At 45.3% G+C, this 27,798-nt stretch overlaps 1 protein-coding gene across 22 annotated transcripts in view; it reads left to right on the top strand.

The window, feature by feature from the left end:
- APBB2 (amyloid beta precursor protein binding family B member 2) overlaps positions 1-27,798 on the top strand; it is a 397,255-nt gene that overhangs the window by 134,588 nt on the left and 234,869 nt on the right. For 19 of the 22 annotated variants that reach the window (XM_070068136.1, XM_051830952.2, XM_051830951.2 and 16 more), the window contains one exon: positions 394-545. The gene's annotated coding sequence lies outside the window, so the exon portion shown is untranslated. Of the gene's footprint in view, positions 1-41; positions 191-393; positions 546-27,798 lie in introns of those variants that run through there. The other 3 variants (XM_070068143.1, XM_051830924.2, XM_070068139.1) reach the window with 2 other exon arrangements.

Genomic DNA, 27,798 nt, shown 5'->3' with positions numbered 1-27,798 from the left:
GCCAGAGCATTCCTGTGGTTTTCCATGGGGCAGATCAGTGTGTTCATGAAATTTTAGTTGTAGCTTGTGTTTTCCATGGTTAATTAAAACATCTGGCTTTGAAATTTTCCACAAGCAGCACAGAATCCTTCGGCCATACCTTTTCAATAACGATCGAGTGCTTGAGCTCTCCCTGCAAAAGAAATACCTTGTAAGCTGCCTTCGCTGGTCGTTAATGATTTTAAATATTTGGAAGATGTTGGAGGTTATCCTGCCAAATATATACCCGAGAGAGAGGGAGAGAGAGAGAGACAAAGGGAGAGAGAGAGAGGGAGGGAGAGAGAGAAAGAAAGGGTGGGGGGGAGGCTTGTGGACGTGAATTCTTACAATGGCTTCTGGCCTTTGCCCCTGCAGGCTGGAGCTGCCGTGGGTGAGCCGCTGCGCGCTGTAGCCAAGCATGCAGTGGTTGGATCTGCCCAGTCGTGGAACAGAAACATCTGCTGGATGGAAAATCCATACAAGAAAGCTCCTGTGAAAAGCCGAGAGACGAACTCAAGCCACAGCAGGTTGGTATAGGATACGCGAGGCTGGAGAAGACGGGTTGGGTTGGGTTGGGACACATTGTTCCTTCCAGAGGTTCTGAGATAGCCCCGGATAACGATTCCCCGTGTGAGAGGGGCAGACAGATACGGGCAGTCTCCTGTGTCGAGGTTGTCTTCCTCTGCGTCTCTCCCTTTCCCTCTCCTCTCATTCGCTTTCATCCTCTCCTCCCTGAGAAGAGAGGAAAATTGGAATCATGGGTATGGAGAAAGCCACAGGCAGAGCTCACCCCCCGCCACCTCAGGGTTCCGGGCTTTATCTTGGAGAGGAGGCAGTGTCTGGATTCCTGGCATTGTAGTGACTTTTGGAGACGGGTCCTCAAGGGTGCTTGTACACTGGGAGGGGTGGGGCCAGGACCCTGCCAGTGCTGCTGGGTCCTTCTGAGACATGGGCTCTGCAAGGTTTTGTGTACTCTCTCTTTTTTTTTTTTTTTTAATGTATTTTATTTCTGTGAAAGACAGAGTTACAGAGAGAGGTAGAGGCAGAGAGGTCTTCCATCTGTTGCTTTACTCCCCAAATGGCCGCAGTGGCTAGAGCTGAGCCAGTCCAAAGCCAGGAGCCAAGAGCTTCTTCTCGGTTTCCCACAAGGATGCAGGGGCCCAAAGACTTGGGCCATCTTCTGCTGCTTTCCCAGGCACGTTAGCATGGAGCCGGATTGGAAGTGGAGCAGCCGGGGCTTGAACCGGCATGCATATGGGATGGCACTGCAGGCAGTGGCTTTAACCCGCTGTGCCACAGCACCGGCCCCCATACTCTTTATCTCCCCAAAACACCTTCAATTTCAGTAGTGTGTGCATTTGTTCTTAAAGATATTCATGTGGGACGGGGAAGAGAAAAGTCCTGAAAATCTTAGGTATTTAAATAAATGCAAAATAGCCTCAGTGTGCACTGGGGAAAATGCAGCAGCGTAAACAACCCCATCTGTGATAGTAAGGTGGAAAATAAGTTATTCTGAGAAAGTGCAGGCGCTGCCCACGATTCGTGCTGGAATAGTAACAGCGTGCGACATAACAGTTAGTAAACACTCACCAGAAAGGAGCAAGCCACCAGCCTGGGAGGACCTGGCTGTTTGCTGACTTGGCCCTTCAAGCCTTCTTCACCCACTTAGAAGTCACCCAGGGTTTCCCCAGGTGGGGAGCCTTGCTGCATTTTCAGCCTCTGTAGTTAAAGGAGGTGACTTTGCTGACCCTCAGCCACGGGACGCGAGCCTGGCCAGTGAGGGGCAGCAGCCAGGCTGTAGAGAGGCTGCAGGACTCTCGAGGTGATTTTCAGAGAGAGGCTTTTCCTTTCGTGACTCTGTTAACCCGGAGCCACCAGTGGCGCTAGGGAAAGCCTTTCTGGGTATGAAGTCAGTGCAGAAGAGACCAGATCCGAGAGGCGAAGGCAGGGAGTCTGGGAGAGGGGACGTACATACACAGAAACACGCCCAGATGTGCAAGCAGGCATGCTTGCATGTGCACAAGTGAAGAACTTCACTTCATTCAACCTAGAACCAGCGTTTCCTGTTTGACTTCCTGGGCTCTTACTGAGTTACATCGTAGGTCACATCCACCTGAGACATCCTATTGGACAGATGTGAGGTCTGGGGCGGAGTTCCTGTTCTCTCCAGGTAGGTGCTCAGGTGCCTGATGAACAGCGTGGGCATGTGTCACTGGGCTAAGAACCACGAGATGGAACTCTGGATCCTGCTTGTGGTAGAGCCACGGGCAGAGGAAGCTATTGTTTAATGAGAACAAATAGGACTGAGTCTAAAAGAAAGGAAGGCTTCCCAGAGCCTGTAGTTCAAGTCACTGGCGGATGAGGGAGCTAGCAGCAGCATGCAGCCCGCGGCAGAATCTTGCTATTGACTGTAAATTCAGTTGTTTCAGGAGTGGCCTGAGGAGTGGTTATCAGAAAGAGGTCCCGAGCTTAATTTTCCAACACAGGGTAACAGCTGCTGCTCTCACAAAAACCCCAGCTGGCTTTCCGTTCCAGCCATCTTTCAGTGGTGTGAGAGCTCAAGTCTTTTTAGTGTTGAATAATATTTCACTGTATGGTTCCTTCACAGTGTGTTGATTGACCTATTGAAGGGCATCTCGATGATATCCAGTCGAGATGGGCAGTTACGAGTAAAGCTGCTGGAACATTCGTTTGCAGGTTTTTGTGTGATATGTGTTTTTAACTCATTTGAATTTCTTACCGTGAAGTGTGATGTTAGCCATAGTGGTTCTGTAGATAGATGCTCTTTATCAAGTTGAGGAAGTTCTCCTGTATTCCTGCTTTGCTAAGAGGTTTCATCATGAACGGGCATTGGATTTTGTCAGATGCTTTTTCTGGAACTATTGATGTGATTGTATTATTTTTTTTCTTTAGCTCATTCACTTGATGGATTTATGAATTAATTTTATTGAATGTTGAACCTGCCTTTTGATAGGGATTGTATTGAATCTCTGGATCAGTATTAACAGTTTGGATCCATGAACATGGGATATGTTTGCATTTTTCTTTTAGTCTTCAATTTCTTTCAACAGTAGTTCCCCCTGCCCCAGAGTATAAGTCTCATACCAATGTGCTAATTATGCTATTTTTTTCCCATTTTGGTGCCCGTCTAAATAGAGTTGTTGTTTAATTTCATTTTCAGATTATTCATTGCTAGCATACAGAAATACAATTGGTATTTGTATATTGATCTTGTTTCCTGCAACCTTGGTGAACTTGTTTGTCAGGACTAATAGGTTTTTTTTATTATGTATGTGATTTAATTAGCATTTTCTGTATAGTAGGCTGTGTTCTCTACAAATAGAGATAGCTTTATTTCTTGCCCAAGCTGGATGTTACTGTCATTTTTCTGTGGTGATTTGAAAATTTGTAATATGAGAAATCCAAAATTATTTGTTTTGGACTTTCTGGTGGAATCATTCTGTTATGTAGCTTTGGGTAAGGATAAAAGATGATAGTTGTGAAACTTTCCTTCTCATAATTGATCTAATTATTCTAATAATTGATCTACTTGATTCTAATTATTTTAGCCATTTTTATATCTTCCTTTGGGAAATGCCTATTCAAATCTTTGGCTCATCTTTATAGAAGTATCTCCCTCTCTCTCTACTCTAGATATAGGCTCTTTATTGCTTCTATGATTTGCAAGTATTTCCTTAAAATCTCTGGTTTGTCTTTAATGGTATCTTTTCTTCCCTACAACAAAATAAATGGTAGGAATATGGGATACGTTGTATGTCTGTAACTTAACAGTGTCCTTTGAAGATCAAGTTTTCAATGGTAATGAAGTTTAATTTTTCAGTTTATTCTTTTTAAGTTCATGATGTTGATGTTTCTAAAAACTTCTTTGTAATCAGAGTTCACAAGGATTTTCTCTGAGGTTTCTTCTAGAAGTTTTGTTGGTTTAGCTCTTCCATTTTAGTCTTTGATCCATTTGGGTTAATTTTTGTGGAGTGAAGTTTGGGTTTACATTCATTTTATTTTCTTATTTTTTGCATATGGAGCCCAAATTATCCTTTATCCATTAACTTGTTTTGGTACTTTGTAGAAAATCAGTTGATTATAAATGTAAGGATTTAATTCAGAACGCCCATTCTTTTTTTGGTTTAAGATTTATGTATTTGAAACGCAGAGTTTTAGAGAGGGAGAGACAGAATTCTTTCTTTTTTAAAAAAGATTTGTATATTTATTTGAAAGGCAGAGTTACAGAGAGAGAGAAGGGGGGTAGGAGACAGAGAGAAAGATCTTCATCCACTGGTTCATTCCCCAAATGGCTGCAATGGCCAGAGCTAGGCCAATCTGAAGCCAGGAGCCAGGAGCTTCTTCTAGGTCTCCCACAAGGGTGCAGGGCCCAAGTATTTGGGCCATTTTCCATTGCTTTCTCAGGCTATTAGCAGAACCCTGGATCAGAAGTGGAGCAGCCAGGACTTGAACCAGTCCCTATATGGGATGTTGGCACCACAGACAGCTGCTTTACCTGCTGCACCACAGCACTGGCCCCTGGACTCCCAATTCTGTTCCTTTATTTGTATGCCTTTCCTCCTGCCAGCACCACACTGTACTTGGGTTTTTGCAATGAAACTTTCAATGAAAAATATTTGTTCAGAATTGAACTTATATTGCCATAGGAAATATTGTTGTCCTTGCTACTTTTCCTTCCTATTCCATTTGAATCACTCTTAAAAGTACTAGTCTCTGGTAAGTTCTCTTTAGGATAATTATGGGAATCTGAAATGGTAGAAGACAATATGAAATCAGCTTAGATGTACTTTCTAGATTACATATTTATCACTGAAAATCTAAGTGATGTTTGGTTTTTTATATATGGAATAAGCAATTTTATACCCATTCTCCATTTGAATAAAACAGATTAAATTTTTCATTACTTTTGTTTTAATCATCACCAATAACTATTGACTGAAGAATTTACAAGTGTGGTATAGTATTTTAAGGATTTTCATTAGTGGTGGTATAAATTGGGTCTCATTCAGAAAGAAATTTTACAAAACTTATTTTACTAAATCAACAATCTGTGAATCACAATGTCTTGAGGTTGGTAACATAATATGGTTCTGTGTTTTTTATGAAAATTAGGCATTTTTCTTAGAAAATCAAAATGCTGGCTGTGTTTTTGTACCTATTTGATTTTTGTCTTTTTATTAGTATGATTCTCAGTAGACTGCTGTGAAGACATTAGGATAATTATATTAGAAATGTGAGGACCGGACATTTATCTTTAGCAACAACTGAATAAAAATGACGAAGGCATGAAGATTGAAAAGGAAACTTTAAAAAAAGTCACCGCTGTATTGTGATGTTTGGATTCTAGTTGACCATTTTCTCTTGTTTTCTAGTGAAATTATAATTTTGTTTGAGGCATGATTTATTTTTATTGTGAATAAAAACAACACCTAAGTTTGGTCCCAGTGAAATTCAGGGACAATTCCCTTTCCTGGCACGGAGCTCAAAGCTGACTTCTGCTCCTGGGCTTCAATTAGGGATTACAACCCCACTTTCAGATGTGGAGGCCAGGCCGGCGCTGCAGCTCACTAGGCTAATCCTCCACCTTGCGGCGCCAGTACACCGGGTTCTAGTCCTGGTCGGGGCGCCGGATTCTGTCCCGGTTGCTCCTCTTCCAGGCCAGCTCTCTGCTGTGGCCCGGGAGTGCAGTGGAGGATGGCCCAGGTGCTTGGGCCCTGCACCCCATGGGAGACCAGGAGAAGCACCTGGCTCCTGGCTTTGGATCAGCGCGGTGCACCGGCCGCAGCGGCCATTGGAGGGTGAACCAACGGCAAAGGAAGACCTTTTTCTCTGTCTCTCTCTCTCACTGTCCACTCTGCCTGTCAAAAAAAAAAAAAAAAAAAAAAAAAAAAGGATGTGGAGGCCTTTTCCTGCAGTTCCATTAGTAGGTGGAGCCCTGCCTCCTGGAGGCTTCCCTCTGGAGAGCCTGGTATCCAGGATGGCTTATCTGCTTCCTGCTTTCCTTGGAATCTTCTCCTTTCAACCTGGGAAGCCCAGCTTGAGGGGGACTGACTCATTTGTCACCTGGCTCCCTTCCTCTCCCAGGCAGGCCTTTGGCTAACTGTATCACTTCATAAAAATGCGTCTTGAGAGTCAATGGTTGTTTATAGCCCTTGTCCCTTCCATTGAGGAACAGTGTCTTGTTTAGTTTTTTTCTGTTTTCATTTTCTCCATACTATTAGTTAAGCTCCATGACTTAAAGTAGGGTTAACTATATGATCGTTACGTATACTGAAAATAGAGCATGGTACAGGTTAAGTGTGGGAATCGGGGCGGGGGGGGGGAGGAGGTGAGGGGGGGAAATCCCACTATGCTCCTAAATCTGTATACTTGAAATTTATGAAACTTGTATAACTTGAATAAAATTTTAAAAATGCACCCATAGAGCAACATAGATAAAAACTTAAAGACAAAAACTTCTTTTTGTCTTTCTTTTAAGAGAAAAAGCGTGGCTCTAGATCTCTGGGGGTGGCTCAGGAATCTTTTAACCCATTCAGTCCTTCTAAACTTCCTTCCTTTCTTTCTCCTTATAAACATCTTTACCACCTATTCTGAGAATGATGCTCTCAGTATAGAATAAGGTTCTAGGAAAATATGGTCTTGTTTTTCTTTGGTAATTGAGACAAAACATGGCTCGGTGAAGGTAACTCTTTTTTTTTTTTTTTTTTTTTAAGATTTATTTTATTTATTTGAAAGACAGAGTTACAAAGAGAAGTAGAGACAGAGAGAGAGGTCTTCCATCCGCTGGTTCACTCCCCAATGGCTGCAATGGCCAGAGCTGCGCCAATCCGAAGGCAGGAGCCAGGAGCTTCTTCCGGGTCTCCCACACGGATGCAGGGGCCCAAGGACTTGGGCTATCTTCTACTGTTCTCCCAGGCCATAGCAGAGAGCTGGATTGGAAGAGGAGCAGCTGGGACTAGAACCGGTGTCCATATGGGATGCTTGGCGCCACAGCGTCGGCCCCAAGGGTAACTCTTAATTGATCTGTACTTTGACTAGAGTCTTTTGCTGCCCAAAGAGTTTGCAGTGATTGAACTACTCACATTTGAGTTGTGGTTCAATTACATTTGTGAAGGATTTGGACTATGTAGATGAAACAAAATCAGATCAACTTAATCACATTCACTGAGCCAATACAAGAATAAAGAGTATCTGGAGCTTGATTTCATTAGCAGAAACCACATTTTCATGCAAATCCATAGTAATGAAAATGTTTATGGTAAATACATTTATAGCATTTGGAATGTTACATCTTTGGATATTTTCCTTCTCTTTGCTTTTTTATGTTAAATAATTTGTGAAGTATGTTTCCTTGTAAAACCCTGAAAGATACCATATGTGAGTGACATATAATCAATTATTATTTATTTTAATATGATTACTGATACAAGAACAGGCAGTACTTTCTCAATCTCATACTGATCTGTGATGAATAAAACATTTAATTGGATTATGCGGCCCAAATAAATGTACATTCATGACGTGATAACTATTGAAGACTTCCGAAATTTCCAAACTGATCATTATCTATCCAGTTAATGATGGTCAGCTCCATTCATAAGTAAAAATAGTCAATTAGATGTTTTTACATAGATGGTATCCGAACCAATAATTTATAAAAGATGAATATCTTTTATAGAACATCTGTGTAGCTTGTAATAGAAAACTGTTCTGTACAATTTGCTAGTGGACCTGGTTCAGGACTGAACGAAAATCGTTTCCACTATAATCATCACACAACTGAGGCCCTTTGAAGATGGACTTTAGAATCTCAGTAACTGTTGCATGCCTGGTTTCCTAAGGGTAATGCTGAGTCGTCCTCCCTCCCTCCCCTCCCTCCCCTTCTCCCTTCCCCCTTCCTCTCCTCCCCTCCCCTCCCTCCCTCCCTCCCTCTCTTCCTATTTATTCTAAAGGCAGAGTTTCGGGGGGAGAGAGAGAGAGAGAGAGACAGAGCAAGTGAACTTGTGCCAATGATTGATCGTCCATCTGCTGGTTCACTCCCCAAATGCCTGCAATGGCCAGGGCTGGTTCAGGCCAAAGCCAGGAGGTGGGAACTCCATTCAGGACTCCCACGTGGGTGGCAGTACTTGGGTCGTCATGTACTGCCTTCCCAGGTGTGTTAGAAGGGAGCTGGAGTGGAAGCAGAGCAGTTGGGACTGCAGCCGGTGCTCTGCTAGGAGATGCTGGCATTGGCTTAACCCCTTGCGCCGCAACCCTCCTCCCCGCCCCCCGCCTTGGTGACTGTAAAGTGGAATGGACAGTGACCACTGGCCTTGAGCAGGTGTTACCGTAGGAGTGATAAGGCATGCTGAGTTAGTGTGATTTGCTTCAGAGCAGTTCGGTTGAATTCCACGTGAACTTGTCAGAGGTACCCTGTGTGGAAGGCTGCTGTGGGCGCTGCCGGAGGGAATAGCAGGAAACGCCACTTGTTAGGGCAGACAGGCAGACTTTGGGCTGTAAGCCCTTCTGCAGGGCGCTGAGGTTTTACTGAGCATGCCCCGTGTGCTCAGTACTTAAGCACTTTGTCAGTTTTTGGGGGGAAGACTTGATCAACAAGCTCAAGACATTGAGTCTTACCTGGTTAGATAGGAAACTCAGGTTTAGAGACAGACATCAGATGATTTTGTCCAAATCTTACCTCTACTAACTGAAAGTTGAATGTAGAACCCCCCCACCCCCAACCTCCACTAATGCTTGAGTAAATAAAAGTACTACCCACAAAGTGGTTGACTGGTAGTGAACTCTCTCCCCTTGGGTCTCTGTGTGTCTTTCCATATTACCATAACTGATGCCATCATGAAAGCCCAGAGTAGTATGTGAAGAAAAGGCTTTGGAATTCCCAGGGTAACAGTGGTTGGTGTGAGTGTAGGTCAGTCTGCAGAAGTAGCATTTTGTTATTTGATAAATAAGTCAGTGGTAAGATGTTGTCATCGGATGGGAGCTGTCAGGCATTTTTGCCTGAGAAGAACACCTCATCAGACTCTCAGCAGTGGAAATGAAAGCGTAGGGCATGTTCGGGAAATTGTAGCCAAGGTACCTGGCCCTGCCACCCTCTCCCTCAGCCTGCCCTGAGTTCCCCAGCGATGCTTTGGTCCTCGGGGAACTCAGATGCTCCCAATGGCTTCTTAGACAAGGAAGGAAGAAGGCCAGTTATGCTGCCAGTAACATATGCAGCAAAGGGACTGTTCTTTGAGATTAAGTTATCTTCTAAGATAGACACAGTGGGAGAGCCATTTGGCAATGCGTTTCAAAACTTAGAATCACCAGTGATTTCATAAATATGTTCACTGGACACTATGCCAAGGTATTTGTACAAGTTATATTGTGCTTGTAAAGAATGAAGTAGCTTGTTACGGGTGCTGGATTGGAATGATCTATGATATATAAGTACACATGTGTACACATATACATGTATGTACATGATGAAAAATGTAGACTTGTATGATTGCCATTCCCTTTTATATACAGTTTTAAAAAAGTATATGTGCTACAGTATACATTTTTTCTTAAAAAAGGTATAGTATAGCTGTTAGGTTTTTTTTCTTCCTTTTCTGAGAAATATTTTTTATTGTTTTTTGTATTATTTCAATTTTCTATCAGTGTTCATTTATTGATTTTCTTTCCTCTAAAAAAAAAATGAGGGATGAATATTATTGGAGTGCCTGGGCTCACATCCTGACTCCACTCAGTTCCAGCTTCCTGCTGCTGCTCACCCCGGGAAGCAGGATTGGCTCCCAGCCCACCCGCATGGGAGACCTGATGTGAGTTCCTGGCTCCCAGTGTTGACTTGGCCCAGCTTCAGCCAGTGTAGGCATTTGAGTAGTGAACCAGCGGATGGGACTCTCTCTCCAGTGGATCATGGACCAACTGCTTCATTACATTTTAATATAGTTTATAAAATCCTACTAAATGCAGATCTTTTCCTAATGTTCACTTGTTGGTTTTTCTCGTTCCCTTTGAGTACCAAGGAAGTATGTAATGTGGGCGGAGGAGAGGCAAAGTAGGTTTTAAGGCAGCAAACATTCCCTTGAAAGCTTGTTAGTTAGACAGGAAAAGGACGTCTACCAGTTGGGAGTTGGAGGACAAAGAATCCCATCTTGCTGAAGTGTGTCTGAAGGTGTGCCTTGATGCTCCATTTGTTTGCTTTGAAAGGAGCCCTGGCTTGAACTGTATTTGCTTTTCAGACCCAAGGCTGGAGGTAGCCGTGGAATTCTTCAAAATCTGATTGCTAATCAGGAAAGCTGTTTGCTAAGAAAGGCCTGCCTGTCTGGACTTGAAGAAATGGCTGATGCACAGATAAAGTCTCTGTGACTTTTAAGTATCTTTTGATTTCTGTGTTTAGATTTTGCTTTTCTCTTAATTAAAACACCTAGACAAAGGTCACAGGTCAAAGGAGATGACCCCTCTTAAACTCTTCCAATAGCAATAACTGCTTAACTCTAACTTGTCATGGGTTGGGCTGGGTGCTGTTGAATTCATTTTCCTGTGGTGTGAATTACTTCCCTTGGTGTTGGCTTGAATGCAGACATTTAATAATAGATACGAAGAGGAAGTTTTTTACTTTCGATTATAGGCACTGGTGATCTGGAGAATAAACCCATTGTGACATCCCTTATCCATATTTCAATATGTAATACTTGATGTTTCATCTTAAAAATCAGTCATTGGGCAAGGCAAGACAGTGGCTGAGTAAGGTGCTTCAGTAGTCTGCCCACAGAGATCCCAGTTTGAACAACTGTTTACATATTGGGTCACCTTCACGAGGGCCTTGGAAGCCAGGTGAGGGCCTGCAGTGCCTGGGCTTAGCACAACAATAAACAGACACACACTAAAGCAGGTTGAAAGGAGAGAGCTGCCATTCCACTCCTCCTCCAGCTCTAAGTAGAGCAGCATGGAGAGAGACGCCTCCTGCTCAGGGGAAAGAGGGAGAATGACAAGACCTGAGGCTTGCATCCCTGCGCCAGACCACCTGTGCTGAAATCCAGACAAGGCTCTGCCTCCAGACCGAGTCTTTGGCTGAGGGTCTGCCTTCATTAGCCCTCTTGCCAACTCCAGCAGTCAGTGGAGCAAGAATCCAGCCTCCAGGGAGCAGAATGGGAACGTGAACTTAACACCTTTGCCTTGCAGAACAGAGTTGGGCCTGCTGCAGTGACCCAGCATCAGGCTTCTATCCACAGACCAGTGCTTGTATGCAGTGCCTCTGAATGCGCACCTGCTTCCTGATGGGACAGACTTGCTTCTGCCTGTGTCACCATCAGCCTGGTGCAGGCCAAGGGTTGGGCCCTGAAACTGTGCAGGGCCTGGTGTTCAGGTGTGACTGAGCTTTGTGTCAGTCTCCACCACACCTGCCCCAACTTCAGCAGGCGACAGAGCAAGATTCCTGCCCCTGGGAGTAGGGCACCAACGTGAGCAGACTGTTTCTTGAAAATGATAAAATTACCACTGGGCAGATACTAACAGCCAGTGTCCCCAGATCAGTGAGTGTGGACAGAGTTCCCGGACCTGCCCTGGTTACACGTAGAAATCAGTTGGCCCAGTCAGTTGAACTTCTATCTAAGCATCACTTTGGTTGGATTAGATAACAAGCAGCCCAAAGCAAATAGGCGTTGGCCCTGTTGCCTGCGGTGCTGGTTTTGGGGGTGCTGTGGCTCTGGGTGGGATTTAGCATGGCAGTGTCGGTGACCACGGGACTACTCACTCCATTCTTCCTCCAACCCCAGGCAGAATAACATGGAGAGAGTAACTATCTTCTTGTGAGAAGAAAAGATTGGTGGATACCAAGACAGGGCATAGAAAGCAGAGGTAGGCACCATGGGAAATGACTTGCCCTGCTAGACTTGGAGGTAGCACTACCGCAACCCCAACCATGATGCTGCCAATATGGATACCTGAGTGAGCGTCCTGAGCTCTGGGCCGGTATTCCCACAACCTCAGCCACAGTGGGCTGAGGGCTGGCATCCCTATGACATTAGGCCCTGCCCCAGGCTGCTACTAAGACCAACAAACCCCTGCTGGGTCTGAGAGGAATGTCCTGAGACCCCACTGTCATGACCGTGGTGGAAGAAGATACAGGGAGGGGCCAGCGCTGTGGTGTAGCAGGTAAAGCCACCTCCTGCAGTGCCAGCAGGTTTGAGTCCCAGCTGCTCCACTTCTGATCCAGCTCTCTGCTATGGCCTGGGATTGCAATAGAAGATGGCCCAAGTCCTTGGGCCCCTGCACCCACATGGGAGACCTGGAAGAAGCTCCTGGCTTCGGATTGGCCCAGCTCTGGCTGTTGTGGCTATTTGGGGAATGAATCAACAGATGGAAGACCTCTCTCTCTCTCTCTCTCTCTCTCTCTCTCTCTCTCTCCCTGATTTTCTCTCTTTCTCTCTGCCTCTGCTTCTCTGTAACTCTGCCTTTCAAATAATAAATAAATAAATCTTTAAAAAAAAAAAGATGATGATACAGGGAGACTAGACTACAGCATCCTATTGGAAATAAAGCCAGAAGAGTCCAGCAAACTTGGAGACATGTTCCTAGGAACTGTCCTGTTCCCATGAAAGCCACGCAGTGAACATGATAGAAACAACATTTGTTAGATGTGCAAACACCAGTGTAGGGACCCAGAGAGAATCAAAGAGCAAGGCAATGTCATGCCCTCTAAGGAACACAGTGCGGCTATAGTAACTGACTCCAGGGGGGAGAGATTGAAGAATGCCTGACAGAGAATTCCAAAGGGTGATAATAAGGATGCTCAGAGGTACAAGAGAATACACAGACAGTTGAATGAAATCAAACGCTGCATGATATGCAGGAGAAATTCAGTGGAAAGGTAGAGATCTTGAAGAAGAACCAAACAGAAATCTTTCAAATAAGAAATGCAGCTTGATATAGTCAGCAAGAGAGGAGAAATAGAAGAAAGGATATCTCAGCTTGAAGACCTGTCCTTTGAAATATCCCAGTCAGGTGAAGGAAGGGAGGGAGGGAGGGAAGGAAGGGAGGGGAGGGGGGAAGGGAGGAGAGGGGGGGAAGGAAGAAGAGGACAGTGTCTGAGACCTCTGGACACAATTAAATGAACAAGTATTATAATTGTGGGGATTTCTGGGGTTAAAGCGAGGACTAGAGACTGGGAAGATGGCACAGTAGCTGAGAACTTGCCCAATCTGGAGAAAGGTGCAGGCGTCCAAGTATAGGAGGATTAACAGCAGATTTCTCAACGAACACTTTATAGGCAGGAAGGCCTAGCATGGTATGTTCCAAGAAAGAAAATAGCTGTCAGTCAAGAATGCTCCATCCAGCAAATTATCTGTCATGAATGAAGTAGAATTAAAGACTTTCCAAAACGAGCAAGAAGTGCAGGAATTCATCACTGTCAGGTCAGCTGTACAAAAGATGCTTAGGTTTGGGGGTCCTCGTATGGATGCAGAAGAAGGATAACAGCTGTTTGGGGGATGGCACTGTGCTACACTGGGTTAAGCAACCACTTGGGAGGCTGGCATCGTATTGGTGTACTGGTTCAAGTCCTGGCTACTCTGCTTCTGACCCTGCTTCCTGCTAATGCACCTGGGGAAGCAGCAGAAGACAGACCAAGTGCTTTGGCCCCGGCTACCAGCCATATGGGAAACCAGGATGGATCTCCTGGCCTCAGTTGTTGTGGCCATTTGGGGAGTGAACCAGTGGACAGAGAATCTCCCTCGTCTCTCTGCCTCTACTCCTCTCTAGCTCTTTCCAGTAATTAAACAGGCGCTGCCAGGATCCCATATAAGCTCAGATTTGTGTCCTGGCTGCTCTACTTCTGACTCAGCTCTCTGGTGATGGCCTGGGGAAGCAGCAGACGATGGCCCAAGTGCTTGGGCCCCTGCCATGCGCATGGAAGACCCAAAAGAATGTCTGGTCTCCTGGATTCTGGCTTTGGCCTGGCCTAACTCTGGCCATTGCAGCCATCTGGGCAGTGAACCAGTGGATGGAAGATCTCACACTCTCACTTGTATGTCTTCTCTTTTTTTAACTCTTTCAAATAAATAAATAAATAAATATTTTTTAAAAAAGCAAATAAAAGCAAATCCCTTTCCAAAAGGATAACTGTCATGAAAGTATGTGAAAGGACAATACCCACTGGAACAGAACAAAGGATGCTCAGAACAAACAGAAGAAATCTTGATAAATGATAGGACTAAGTTGTTACTTATCAGTAATAACTTTAAATATATAAATGCACTGAATCCCTCAGTTAAAAGATACAGACAATCTGGAGGGATTAAAACACAAGGCCCGAGCCGGCGTTGCGGCTCAATAGGCTAATCCTCCACCTGCGGCGCTAGCACACCGGGTTCTACTCCCAGTCGGGGCGCTGGATGCTGCCCCGGTTACCCCTCTTCCAGGCCAGCTCCCTGCTGTGGCCTGGGAGTGCAGTGGAGGATGGCCCAAGTGCTTGGGCCCTGCACCCGCATGGGAGACCAGGAGAAGCACGTGGCTCCTGCCATCGGATCAGCGTGGTGCGCCGGCCGCAGCAGCCATTACAGGGTGAACCAACGGTAAAGGAAGACCTTTCTCCCGGTTCCTCTCTCTCTCTCACTGTCCACTCTGCCTGTCAAAAGCAAGCAAACAAAAAAACACACAAGACCCAACAGGCTGCTGCCTACAAGAAATGCACTTCATCAATAAAGACCTACACAGTTTGGAAGTGGAGGGGTAGAGAAATAAAATCCATGTAAACAGAATACATTTTACAACAAAGACTCTAAAAAGAGACAAAGTCGCTATATAATAATCAAGGGATATGACAACTGTAAATGTGTATGCACTTAATGCCAGTGCACCCAGTTAACTTTGTTTTGTTAAAAGATTTTTTAAAAAGATTCATTTCTTTTATTTGAAAGAGAGACAGGAGAGACAGAAATATTCCATCCACTGGTTCACTCCCCAGATGGCCACGACCACTGGGGCTGCGCCAGGCCAAAGCCAGGAACCTGGAGCTTCTTCCAGGTCTCCCACCTGGGTAGCAGGGACCTGTGACTTGGGTTGTCTTCTTCTGCTTTCTCAGGTGCATTAGCAGGGAGCTGGGTCAGAAGCAGAGCAGTCAGGACTCTAACTGGTACCCATGTGGGTTGCTGACACTACAGGCAGGGGCTTAACCTACTGCACCACAGTGCCAGCCCTCTAAAAGATTTTAATTTTTGTTTGAAATATAAAGTTGTAGAGAGAGAGGAGAGAGGGAAGGAGATAGAGATACTTCCATCTGCTGGCTCTCTCTCCAAGTGGCTACAGTGCTGGATCTTGGCCTGGCCAAAGCCAGGAGCTAGGAACTCCATCTGGGTCTCCCATGTGGGTGTAGGTGCCCAAGGCCCTGGGCTATCTTCCACTGTCCTCCCAGGTGCACCAGCAGGGAGCTGGATTGGAAGTAGATTAACCAGGAGTTGGATTGGGGCTCATATGGCACGTTGGTGTTGCAGGTGGCAGTATAACCCATTGTGCCACAACGCCAGCCCCTCAGCACTGCACTTTCATCAGTGGCCGGATCATCCAGGTCAAAAGACTAAATCAACAAAGAGACATCAGTGTTAATCTACACCAAAGGCTAAATGGACCTAACAAACATTTACAGAACATGCCTCCCAGAAGCTTCAAAACACATTCTTTTCCTCAGCACATTGAATAGTCTGTAGGCTAGACCACATATTAGGACACAGATCCCAATGTGAAAAAGAGGCAAAAAATCATGTGGAATTTTCTCCAGCTACAGTTTCTAACACTGAAATCAATAACAAGAGGAACTCCTGAAATTTTACAAATACATGGAGACTGAACAACATGTTCCCAAATGAACAATGGATCATTGAAGAAATTGAAAAGCAAATTTTAAAAAATCTTTGAAGCTAATGAAAATGGGAACACAGCAAACAAAAACTTTGGGATACAGCAGAAGCACTACAAAATGGAAAGTTTATTGAAATAAATGCCTGCATCAAAAAAATTGAAAACTATTAAATAAACTAACCCTGCATTTCAAAGACCTAGAAAAACAAAAATAAGTCAAATCCAAGTTTAATAGAAGGAAATAGCATAGATCAGAGCAGAGGTAAATATACAAAAGTTATATATATATGCACATATATATACACACACTAAAAATACACAAAAGTTAAGAAATGAAGAATTGGTTGTTTGAAAAGATAAATTCTTAGCTCAACTAAGAAAAAAAGAGACAAATTTTGTAAATGAAATCAGAAATGTATAAAAAGGAGATATTACAGTTGATATCAAAGAAATACCAAGATAACTAGGGACTATTATGAGTAACTCTATGTTAACAAATTGGAAAACCTAGAGGAAATGGATTTTTGGATACGTATCACTTATCAAAATTGAACTGTGAAGACAGAGAAAACCTAAACTGACCAATAATGAGTAATGAGATCAAATCAGTCATCTGAAATCTCCCAGCAGAGAATTCCATGGTCCAATGATTTCTCCATTGAATTCTAGCAAACATTTAAGGATCAGCAAATACCAGTTCTTCTCAAACTCTTCTAAAAAGTTGAAAGGGAGGGAGCCTTTCTAAACTGATTCTGTGATGCCAGTGTTCATTGGCTTAACTCAAAAACCAGACAAAAACAAATTATAGGCCAACAGTCCTTGTTGAACACAGATTCAAAATTCTCAACAAAATATTAGTAAATCAAATACAACAGCACACCAAAAAGATCATTCATCATGATCAAGTAGAGTGCATGCAATGAATGTAGCAATGGTTCAACATTTGCAAATCAATGAATTGGATACATCCCTTCAACAGGATGAAGTCTGAAAATCATACGATCATCTCAGTAGGTGAAGAAAAAGCACATGAAAGTTACATCTGTTCATTATAAAAACCTTTAACCTACATATTAGAGCTGTAGAAGGTATATACCTCAACATAACAAAAACTATATGTGACAAACCCAGGGCCAACATCATACTGAATGGAGAGAAGCTAAAAGAATTTCCTCTGAGGTCTGGAACAGGCAAAGTTGTCCACTCTCATCACTCTTATGCAGTATAACATTACAAATTTTAGCCAGAGCAGTTAGGCCCTAGAAAGAAAGAAAAGGCATACAAAGAAGAAAAGATAAAGTCAAATTATCTCTATTTACAGTTGACATGATTCTCTCTCTATAGAAACCTAAAGAGTCCACCAAAAGACTATTAGAACTGATAATAGAATTCAGTAAATTTGCAGGATACAAAATCAGTCCACAAAAATCTTTAGCACTTTCATAAATCAATAATGAGCTCAGTGAGAAAGAAATTAAAAGTGATCTCATTCATAATAGCTACCAAAAAATACCTTGAGACTGATGAAAGAAATTGAAGACACGAAAAACTGGAATGACCTCACATTTTCATGGATTGGAAGAATTAATACTGTTAAAAATATCCATATTATACAAAGCAGTTTACAGATTCAGTACAATTCCCATTGAAATACCAATGATGTTCTTCACAGAACTAGACAAATCAATCTTAAAATTCACATGTAAGCAAAAAAGTTCCTGAATAGCCAAAGGAATCTTGAAGAAAAGGACAAACTGGAGGCATCACAAAGTCACATTTCAAGGCATAGGACAGAGCTGTTGTAACAAATACAGTATGGTACTGGCGTAAACACACACATAGGTCAATGGACAGAGGAGATATCCCAGACTAACCCATACACCTGCAGCCACCTGAGCCTCAGGAAGGTGCCAAAGACATCCACTGCAGGAAGCACAGTCCCTTCAGTATGGTGCTGCAGAGACGATGCGCATGTGTAGACATAAAGCCACACTCTACTGCTCATCCTGTACAAAAACCAACTCAAAAATGGATCCGACATCTCAGTGTAAGACCTGAAATTATGTACCTACTGGAAGAAAAACAGGGGAACTGCTCCAAGACATTATCGTGGGCAACAGTTTTTTAGATAAGACTCCAAAGGCTGAAGTAAAAAAAGCAACAGTAAGCAAATGTGATCATATCAAACTAAGAAACTTCTGCACAACAAAAGAATCAATTAACAGAGCGAAGAGATGGTTGACAGAATAAGAAAGAATATTGCAAGCAGTGCATCTGACAAAGAGTTATCCCAAATGTCTAAGAACTTTAAAACCTCAACAACCACAATTAATCCACTTAAGAAATGGGCAACAAATCTGAATTGACATTTCTCAGAAGAAGAAATAGAAATGGCCAAGAAACACATGAGAAGTCAGCTTTACTAAACCTGAGGGGAATACAAATCAAAACCACAATCAGTTATCCTCGCACTCCAGATAGAATAGCTGTTCCAAAAGATGAAAATCAACAGTTGCTGGCGACAGTGGGGAGAAAGAGAAGTCTTACACCCTGTTGATGGAAAGGCAAATCAGTGTAGCCGTTGTGGAGAGTGGGGTACAGTTTCTTCACAATATTAAAAATAGAGCCAGAGTGCGATCCAGCTTGCCCACGTCTGGAAACACATCTGAAGGAAATGAAATCAGAATATGAAAATGATGCCTGAACTCCATGCTCATTGTAGCACTATTCACATTAGCCCAGATATGGGGTAAGCCTAGATGTCTATCAGATGAGTACATAAAGAAAATAGAGTGTATGTATGTATGTATATATATATATATATATACACACACACACTCAGTGGAATTTTATTCAACCATAAAAGAGTGAAATCCTGACATTTGCTGCAACATGGAGATCATTATATTAAGTGAAATAAACTTGATACAAGTAAGGCAAATACCATATGTTCTGTCTCATGGGGAAGTTTTAAAAAAATTGTTGATCTGAGGTTAGAATAATAATTACTAGAGATTGGGAAGGGTGGGGAGTGTGGGATAGTGTGAGGTTGTATAGAGATGACCAGAACACAGATAGAAGTAATAAGCTGTAGTGTTCCATAGGACATATGATGGCTCCATCTGAGTCTCCCACATGGGTGATAGGAATCCAAATACTTGGGCCATGACCTGTTGCCTCTCAGGCACATCAGCAGGAATCTGGATCATAAGCTGAGACAGAACTCAATCCCATGCACTCTGATACGGGATGCAGGTGTCCCAAGAAGAGGTGGCTTAACTCTCTGCAACACCACTTTTCTCCTCTCTAAAATTTTGCTTATATAGAGACAGGCACACAAAAGAAAGTTCCTTTCCTTTGGTTCACTCCCCAAATTCCTGCAATGGCCAGGCCTGGGCCAACGCGCAAGCTGGGAGCTGGGAATTTGCATGAATGGCAGGAACCCAAGTACATGAGCCATCGCTGCTGCAAAACTGGATCAGGAACAGGAGCAGAGGTTGAAGCTAACTACTCCAATGTTTGTATCTTTACTGTAGTGATGGGCAGTGTGGGGCAAGGAAGTGGAGTGAGCAGGTTCATCCCTGGGGCTTTGGGGTAGGCAGATGGTTGCGAGATGGTCTGTAAGAGCAAAGGCAGGTGGAGGAGTCAGGTCTGGAAATGCTGACCAGAGAACCCGTAAGGGCTGAAGGAGAAGGACGTATATAAAATAGGTCCCAAGTTCTGCCTTTGCGGAGCCAAGGGGGCAGAGGTAAAGTACCCCCCGCAGGGAGGTTGGGAGAGGACGTCAGGGCAGAGATTGTTGGCGCTGTGCTCATCTGCAGCTTCCAGAACACTGCCTATACATAGTACAGTCTCAACAAATGTCTATGGAGCTAATGAATCCCCTAGCTTGACAGCAAAAGTCAATTCATAGATTGCTAGAAGGCTTAAATTGGGATTTAAGTCTTTTACATGGTATTTTAGGGATTAAAACAATGTTATTTATTTATTTGAAAGGCAGAGTAACAGGGAAAGATATATCTTCCATCTGCTCCCAACAGCTGCAGCTGGGCCGGGTCAATGCCAGGAGCCAGGAACTCCATCCAGGTTTCCCACATGGGTGGCCGGGGCCCAAGTGGTTGAGCCTTCGTCTGTTGCCTTCCCAGTTACATTATCAGGGAGCTGGATCAGAAGCAGAGCAGCCGGGACTCAAACTGGCAGTTCAGTATGGGATGCGGGCATCACGGTGCCAGCTTAACCTGCTGTACCGAAGTGCCTGTCCCCACCCCCCGCCTCTGTTTTAAAGCCTTTTTTTAAAAAGGGACTTCGGTGATCATTTAACTTGTTCCCATTTTAGAAACGTTACTTGGTATTCCTGGTCACAGACCTGGTTTGCATTGAAGCCTTCATGTCTGGTAGTGTTAGCGTTTGTTGTACCCGGTCTGATGCTCGGAGCAGGCAGTGCTGGTTGACACAGTGCCATGTCACCCTTCATGCAAAGGAGCAAATCTCTATTCGAAAAGGCACATGGGAAAAGGATGCGAATGGATTTTTTATTTTTTTCACACTTGCCTCCCTTTATGATGACTGTCACGTGAACGCCTGGGTTCTCCTCGTATTGGATTTTTGCTGCCGTACAGAGTTTATAAAACGTGGACGGGCATCTGGGGCTCAGAAGTGTTTTGGCTACTTTCCCACCCCAAGAGACTTTTCACCATGATTGGATTTGGTTTGCAATGAAGTGTATATTTCATAAAGGCAGTGACAAGCTTCTGTCACTTGTCACTTGCTGGACACTGCAGAGACGAGTTAATTTGCAAACGGGAGAACTAAGTTATTGGCTAATTAAGTCTAACCTTGTGGCCTTGGTCAGAGCAAACAGAAGTAGGACCTTTAAAGAGCCCACCTTACAGGATGCTAAGGTGGGTCCCAGTCCAGCATGACCCGTGTCCTTGTCACAAGGGGGAATTGGATACAGAGGTACATGGTGGGAACATGAAGTGAAGACACAGGGAGGTGCGAGCCATATAAGCCAAGGGGAGAGACTGCAGAAGAAACTAGCCCTGCTGACACCTTGAACTTGGCCTTCCAGCCTCCAGCCCTGCGGGAGTTGAAGCACTCCAGCCTGTGTCGCTTTGTTATGGCAGCCCTGAGCAGCTGAGCAGGAAGGCGGGGTGATTCTGAGACCTCTCCCATCACCATTCCAGGGTCGCGGTCTCCTTGGAGGTCAGGAAGAGGGCCACTCACTGGTGCCCTGAGTTTCCCATAAGGGTGGCATCCACCTGGATGCCCGTAGCACTGCCAGGCACTTGCAGTCGTGAGTCCTGATTTGCTCATTTCTGGTCATTTTTGTTGGAAGCTGTATGCCTTGTCAGCGTTTTCATCTCCCTCAGAAACTCAATTGTAAGTGTGAGATGAAGCCGCGGCGTACGTTAAGGCCATCTGGGACTGGATGCCTCAGCTTTCCCGGCGCAGACAGTCCCGGGCTCAGCAGAAGGGATGCGATTCCTGCAGAGGCAGATGGCTCTGGTGAGGGCTGCCGACGCTATGAATTGGAGCAAGTGCATGAGATACCAGGCTGCTTCCTCAGGAGACTGGCCCTGGCGGCTTGGAATTTAAGCAAAGCTTGATTTCACCCCTGGGTCCCATGGTAAATCTGCAGGTTGTTTTTCTTACGCCACGAAGTAGAAAACCATTGGCTTCCTCTGGCCTCTTTAGTGGAAATGGATTTCCTTGGGAATTCTTCAAAAAGCACAGCACTGAGAAATCTTTCAAAAAAATCTGAATTTTTTTTTTGTTCACATTCCAGTAGATCTGCTTTCAGAATGGGTGAGGCAAGTGGGGCCTGTGAATAATTAGGTTAGAGTAAATGCCGGTTTTGTTCCATGTCCCCTAACCTTGGAGAAAATGAGCGACGTACATGTTGAGAACTTTCCGCTTGAATTATTTCTTGATATGGTTGCTGGGACAGCTAAAGAGTTTGTGGGGCGGAGACGGAGCAGAGGTGTGTGTGGTGCAGTGGGTTAAGCTGCAGCCTGTGACACCAGCATCCCATATGGGCGCCTGTTCTAGCGCCGACTGCCCTGCTTATAATCCAGCTGGCGTCCTGCTAATGGACCCATGAACGCAGCTCAAGATGGCCCAAGAACTTGGGTCCATGCGTCGTCGTGGGAGACCCGGACAGGGTTCCAGGTTCCTGGCTTCAGCCTGGCTCAGCCCTGGCAGTGGCCATTTGGGGAGTAAACCAGTAGATAGAAGATCCCTCTATTTGTCTCTCTCCTGCTCTCTCTGTAACTCTGCCTTAAATAAATAAATAAATAAATAAAATTTTAAAAATACCATTTAGGAGCCAGAAACAAAGGGTTGTCATTCTCTACTGGGTTTCCAAGGTCGAATAGACATATTTGATGTGACTCAGCCTCTTGACCATGTGTGGTTGTCTCTGTGAGTATACAGTCCATAGTTTCATAGGTTGCTATTGTGTAATATTATGTAATACAATGGAGTGAAATTTAAAATCTGCTTCTAGTTACGAGAAGCGTGTTTTGACGGTGCCGTCACCCTGCCTGGCCTTTTCAGCAAATTTAATAGCTCCTGGGGACAGATGACCCTGAATTCCAACAGCACCTGCAATCCAAATAGTTCTCATTCCAGGGCCCACGCAGCAGGGTATGTTAGAAAGGACTTGAAAGCCCAGTGTAAGCAGCATGTTGAACCCTTGGTCCTGAAGCGCTCTGCTGCAATCTGCCTACCCCGCAGCTCAGACCTGCCCGCTCTTCGCTGTCCCCTGGCCGTGCTGCAGTTCTCATTTCTAATGAAGGAGTAAGGTGCATAGAAGAGGCCGATGCCTCAGTGGGGAAAAGGCGCACACAGAGCTTGTGTGTGCGATGACCAAAATCTGAGTGGGAAGACGGTCCCAGAGGAGAAAGTTAGCTCATCTAGATACACGATTTATCCAGCTTATTGTTCTTTAACAAATACAGCTGTTCCATGTTTAGTTAGCTGTAGATTAACCCACAGATTCGTAGACCAGATTGTGGGGAAAATGCCACAGTTAGAAATGACTTAAATCAGAGATAAGCAAACTACAGTTTCAGGCCACATCTGGCTTGCTGCATTTTTTTAAAACTTTTTTTATTTGAAAGGCATAGTGACAGAGAAACGGAGAGGGAGGGAGAGGGAGGGAGAGAGGGAAAGAGGTGTTCCATCTGCTGGTTTCAGTCCCCAAAGGTCTGCAAAAGTTAGGGCTGGGCCAGGCTGAAGCTAGTAGCTCAGAGCTCCATCCAGGTTTCCTACATGGCTGCAGGACCCAAGTGCTTGGACCATCTTCTGCCTTCCCAGGAGCATTAGCAGGAAGCTGAATCAGAAGCAGAGCAGCCAGGACTTTAACAGGCGCTTCAGTGTGGGATGTGGCAGCTTCACCTGCTGCACCACAGCACCTGCCCTGGTGCATGGTTTTTACGTGGCTTGGGAGTGTGGGATGGTTTGCACATTTTTAGATGACTGAGAAAAAAACTCAAGAATACTTTCAGGATGCCTGAACGTGATATGAAATGTATATTTCACTGCTCCTGCATAAAGCTGGGTCAGTCATTAATGGGTTGTGTGTGCTGTGTTCATGCCGTAACATCAGAGAGAGCCTTTGCAATAGTGACTCTGTGTGGCCCTCAGTGTAAGTTATTTCCTGTTTAGCCCTTTATAGCAAACTTTGCCGCCTTGATGGTTTAAATTGATCATGTTTTTGACTGTTTACTGTGCTGGTTTTGCAGTGTAGGAATTCGACACACAGGATGGTGATAATTCTATCAATTCAGCTTTTTTTAAAAAAAATATTTTATTATTTTAAAGTTAATTATTAAAGTTTTTGACCCACATGCAATACTTGTACATTTTATGGGACACACCAGTACACAGGGTGAACTCATCAAGCTGCACAACCAGCCTTTCACTTTCTTTTCCTTTCTTTGCTCCTCTCTGTCAGTTCCAGAAGCTCATCTTATCTAAACACAGTCCCTTCTCTAGCATCTCTGAAAGATGACCGCTGAACGTCTGCCTGCCCCCTGGAAATTTAGCTGCTGCCATGAATTAGGCAGACTGGCAATTCCTTTTATTTTTTTCCCTAACAACATCCTTCGTTTATTCAACATATTTATTATTCAACATATTTATGGAGTGCTGACGGATGCCACCTACCGTGCTGGGCGGTGGGGAGTGTGTCCTGAGCCCGGCTGCTGAGACCCCTGCTGTCTCAATTCACCATTCTTATGGGAAGCCATGGATCCAAACATGCAAGCTGGATCAAAACAAATACAAGCACATCAGGGTAATAAGCACAAGGAAGGGAAAACAGGGGAGAAAGCCAGCTAGAGGCAGGAGGCGGCTGCTTAGGGTGTGGGGATGAGCGAAGACCCCCGTGGAGCAGGTGCAGGAATGGGTAACTTGCAGCCCCGGGAGGTGGCAAGCCAGGTGAGGGGGAAGGGCCAGGGCCAGGGCCTACCTTTGCAAAACAGAAAAGCTGGCCTCCAGGCTACAGCAGAGTGAGGGAAGAGTGATATGCTACAGGAGATGGGGAGGGGTGACAAGGGACAGGGTACCAAGGTCTCTCTAGGGCAGAAGGGGCCTTCAGCATTTTTTGCTCTGAGATGAGGGGATTTTGAGCAAAGAGTCAGCTCGATCTGAGCTCACATTTTAGTTTATTTTTTAAATTTATTTATTTATTTGAAAGGCAGAGTTACAGAGAGGCAGAGAAAGAAAGAATTCTTCCATTTGCTGGCTCACTCCCTAGATGGCCGCAACTGAAATCAGACATGACCCCCTAAAATTTATATCAAAATGTGGCCCCTTAAAGTTCTCCAGAAGTGCTATCTGGGGTGCCACATGTGCTACCGGAATTTGGAGTGCCATACGATTTCACCATATGCTTATTAATCCCCAATATTAATAAACCTGAGAGGGTTCTTGCCTAATATTTAGAGAAGAATTCTAAATACTGGCACAGATAAACGAGGCAGCATAGTACATTTTAGGCTTTTATTTAGTGCAAAAAGTGCATAGGAAGGTGAGAGCTTTATTTAAGAGGGGTAAATCTGGGTTCATACTGAGCACCAGGAACCAGCCACATGGAGGAGCATCTAGGCCAGGAAGTCTAGGGCATGTGGCCTGAAGGTCACGCGCCCTGGAGGTGCAGGGCTACAGCCAGCCCCCTCCTGGCAAGAGGCCAGGGAAAAGAGAAGGGGCCGGACACACCATGTCCCAGGCTTTTAACCCACTTCCAAAGGGGAGTGGTTAATTAACCTGATTGGCTGGTGGGTACCCAGGTGCAACCAGGTAGGGGGATGAGGTCACACAGGGGCGTGGTGAAGGTATCAGGTAGGGCGTGAGGACACACAGGGGTGAGGCGAAGGCATGGTCTTCCAGCTCAGAAACCTAATCAATTTTAACCTGTGTGCCTGCCTACTTCACAACGGTTGGAGCTGCACCAATCTGAAGCCAGGAGCCAGGAGCTTCTTCTGGGTCTCCTACACGGGTGCAGGGGCCCAAGGACTTGGCCATCTTCTACTGCTTTCCTAGGCTGTAGCAGAGAGCTGGATTAGAAGAGGAGCAGCTGGGTCTCGAACCGGTGCCCATATGGGATGCTCGTGCTTCAGGTGGCGGCTTTACCCACAATGCCACAGCGCCAGCCCCCGTTTCTAAAAGATCACTTAAGCTATAAAATATTTTCTCTACAGTGTGGTTTATTGCAGATAATGACATTTTACAGATTAAAACCTCAAAAAGTAGCAACAAAAGTTCAATATGCCTGCCTCAACAGCTAGCTTTAAAATGTTCAGACATCTCTGAGAGCGACTCTTCTTTGACATACTGATGTCAGGCTGTCATAATCCCAGGATCAGAACAGTGGTAACTACGGCAGTGTTGTGTAGGTGCGTGCTCCGTGGGGCTCAGTCTGCCCGCGAGTCCATTCCCACGAGGAGGAGACGGCTGGCACGTTCGCACTGTGGGGACCCTCCCAGGAAGGTGCGCTGAGGCTCCTGGGCCCGGAGATGAGGGAGGCTGGGGTTTTAGAGAGGCCTTGAGCTCAGTGGAAGAGCTCTGTGCCCTGGCAGGACATGGGCGATTCAGTAGGAGGGAGGGAGCCATTCTCTTCCTTGGGGTTAGAGTCAGCTCAGCTCCCATTGTGCAGAACCGGGTGGCGGGGTGTGCTGGCGAGGGGCGGAGGGGCAAGTACAAGGTCACTGTCCGAGGGAACTGCTGGGTGTTTCGAGGTCCCACTCTGGTGCTTGGCCTCTCCCTCACCCCTGTCTCCAGACACAGATGTGCACAGGTGTGTGTCTGCTCGGGTCCACTCCTAAGTCCTTCTGGTATTCTGAGATCACTTTTTGTTTTTATTAACATTACGTTGTCTGTTTTTATCTGAGAGACAGAAAGCAATCTTCCATCATCTAGTTCAGTCCCCAAATGCCTGCAACAGCCTGGGCTGGGCCAGGCCAAAGCCAGGAGCCCAGCCCTCGGTCTGAGGTTCCCATGTGTGTGAGGAGGACCTAAGTACTTGAGCCGTCACCTGCTGCCTCCCGACATGCACATCAGAAAGCTGGAGTCCGTGGCAGAGGTGGGACTTGAACCCAGGCACTCTAATTAGGGATGCTGGTGTCCCAAGCAGCGTCTTTACTGTTGTAGCAAATGCCTTCCACCTCTGATCACTTTTCTGACGAGGGCAGGGGAGCATTAACCATACATTTGAGGACTTGCTTACTACTTCTGTGGTGTTCGATTCTACAATATGTATTATTGTATATACAAAGGATGTTAGGGTAGCTCTTTCACTGTTGATAGAAAAGCCAAGGCACATCCGCTACTGAGGGTAAATTTGTTTTTTAAAAAATATCCTTGGGGGCCGGCACTGTGGGGTGGAAGATTAAGCCTCTTCCTGCGGTGCTGGCATCCCACATGGGCACGGGTTCAAGTCCTGGCTGCTCCACTACCGATCCAGCTCCTTGCAAATGTGCCGAAGAAAGCAGTGTAAGGTGGCCCTGCACCCATGTGGAGACCTGGATGAAGCTCCTGGCTCTTGGCTTTAGCCTGGCCTAGCCCCGGCTGTTGCTGCCATTTGGGGAGAGAATCAGTGAACCGGAAATCTCCCCCCGCCCACCCTGTATTTCTGCCTTTCAAATAAACAAATAGATCCTTAAAAATATCCTTTATAATTGGACATAGAAGGAAAAAAAACACAGCAAGGGAAAAATTTAAAACCTTGATGACCTATATTTAGTTTAGTTTTTTTTTCCCCCTGGTTAATAACAAACAAAGCAAGCATTGAGTTTTAGCCTGTTGAGTCCAGATGGTTTTTGTTTTCCACCAGTGGACATATTAGAACTTTGGAGCCACAGAAGTGCCATTCAGGGCACTGCTGTTCTCAGCAACTTCTGTGCCGTCCAGTGCATGAGCAGCTAACACCCCGAATTAGTCACTCTGTGAAGTCAGGAGATTTAGGTTTTGTACCAGGGGCAGAGCTGAGGTTTTCGGTGATTTGATCTCTGAGACATATTTGAGAGAAGGAAAGAGGGAAGACCTTCAGCAGGCTGCTGAGACTAGCCTGGCTGCTGGCGAAGGGAGCAGCCTTGTCAAAGCGGCCAGAAGAAGCACAGTTGGTGCTCACGCCAGCACGGCGCAGTGAGCCAGGGCACCGCCAATGGAGTCGAACCAACTTGGAGCCAACCCAGCCGGCTGGGAGCACCGCTTGAATACCTTGTGACCTGTGTCACGCAGAAGGATGGGGCTGGATTGCATGTGGGAGGTACCCGCTCAGGGACCCCTCTGCTGATGGGAGCTGCCCCGTGCCATGGTGGAGCGCCTTTGGGCTGACCTGCTCATCCAGCCCGTCACCTTCCTATTTGTCTCAGCATTGCAATGCCACCTTCCAACCGCCAACTGTGCACTGTGAGC

Source organism: Oryctolagus cuniculus, chromosome 2 (genome assembly GCF_964237555.1).
Source record: "Oryctolagus cuniculus chromosome 2, mOryCun1.1, whole genome shotgun sequence".
Lineage (NCBI taxonomy): Eukaryota > Metazoa > Chordata > Mammalia > Lagomorpha > Leporidae > Oryctolagus > Oryctolagus cuniculus.
Note: the sequence above shows the minus strand (reverse complement) of the source record. Positions and strands in the feature narration are given on the sequence as shown.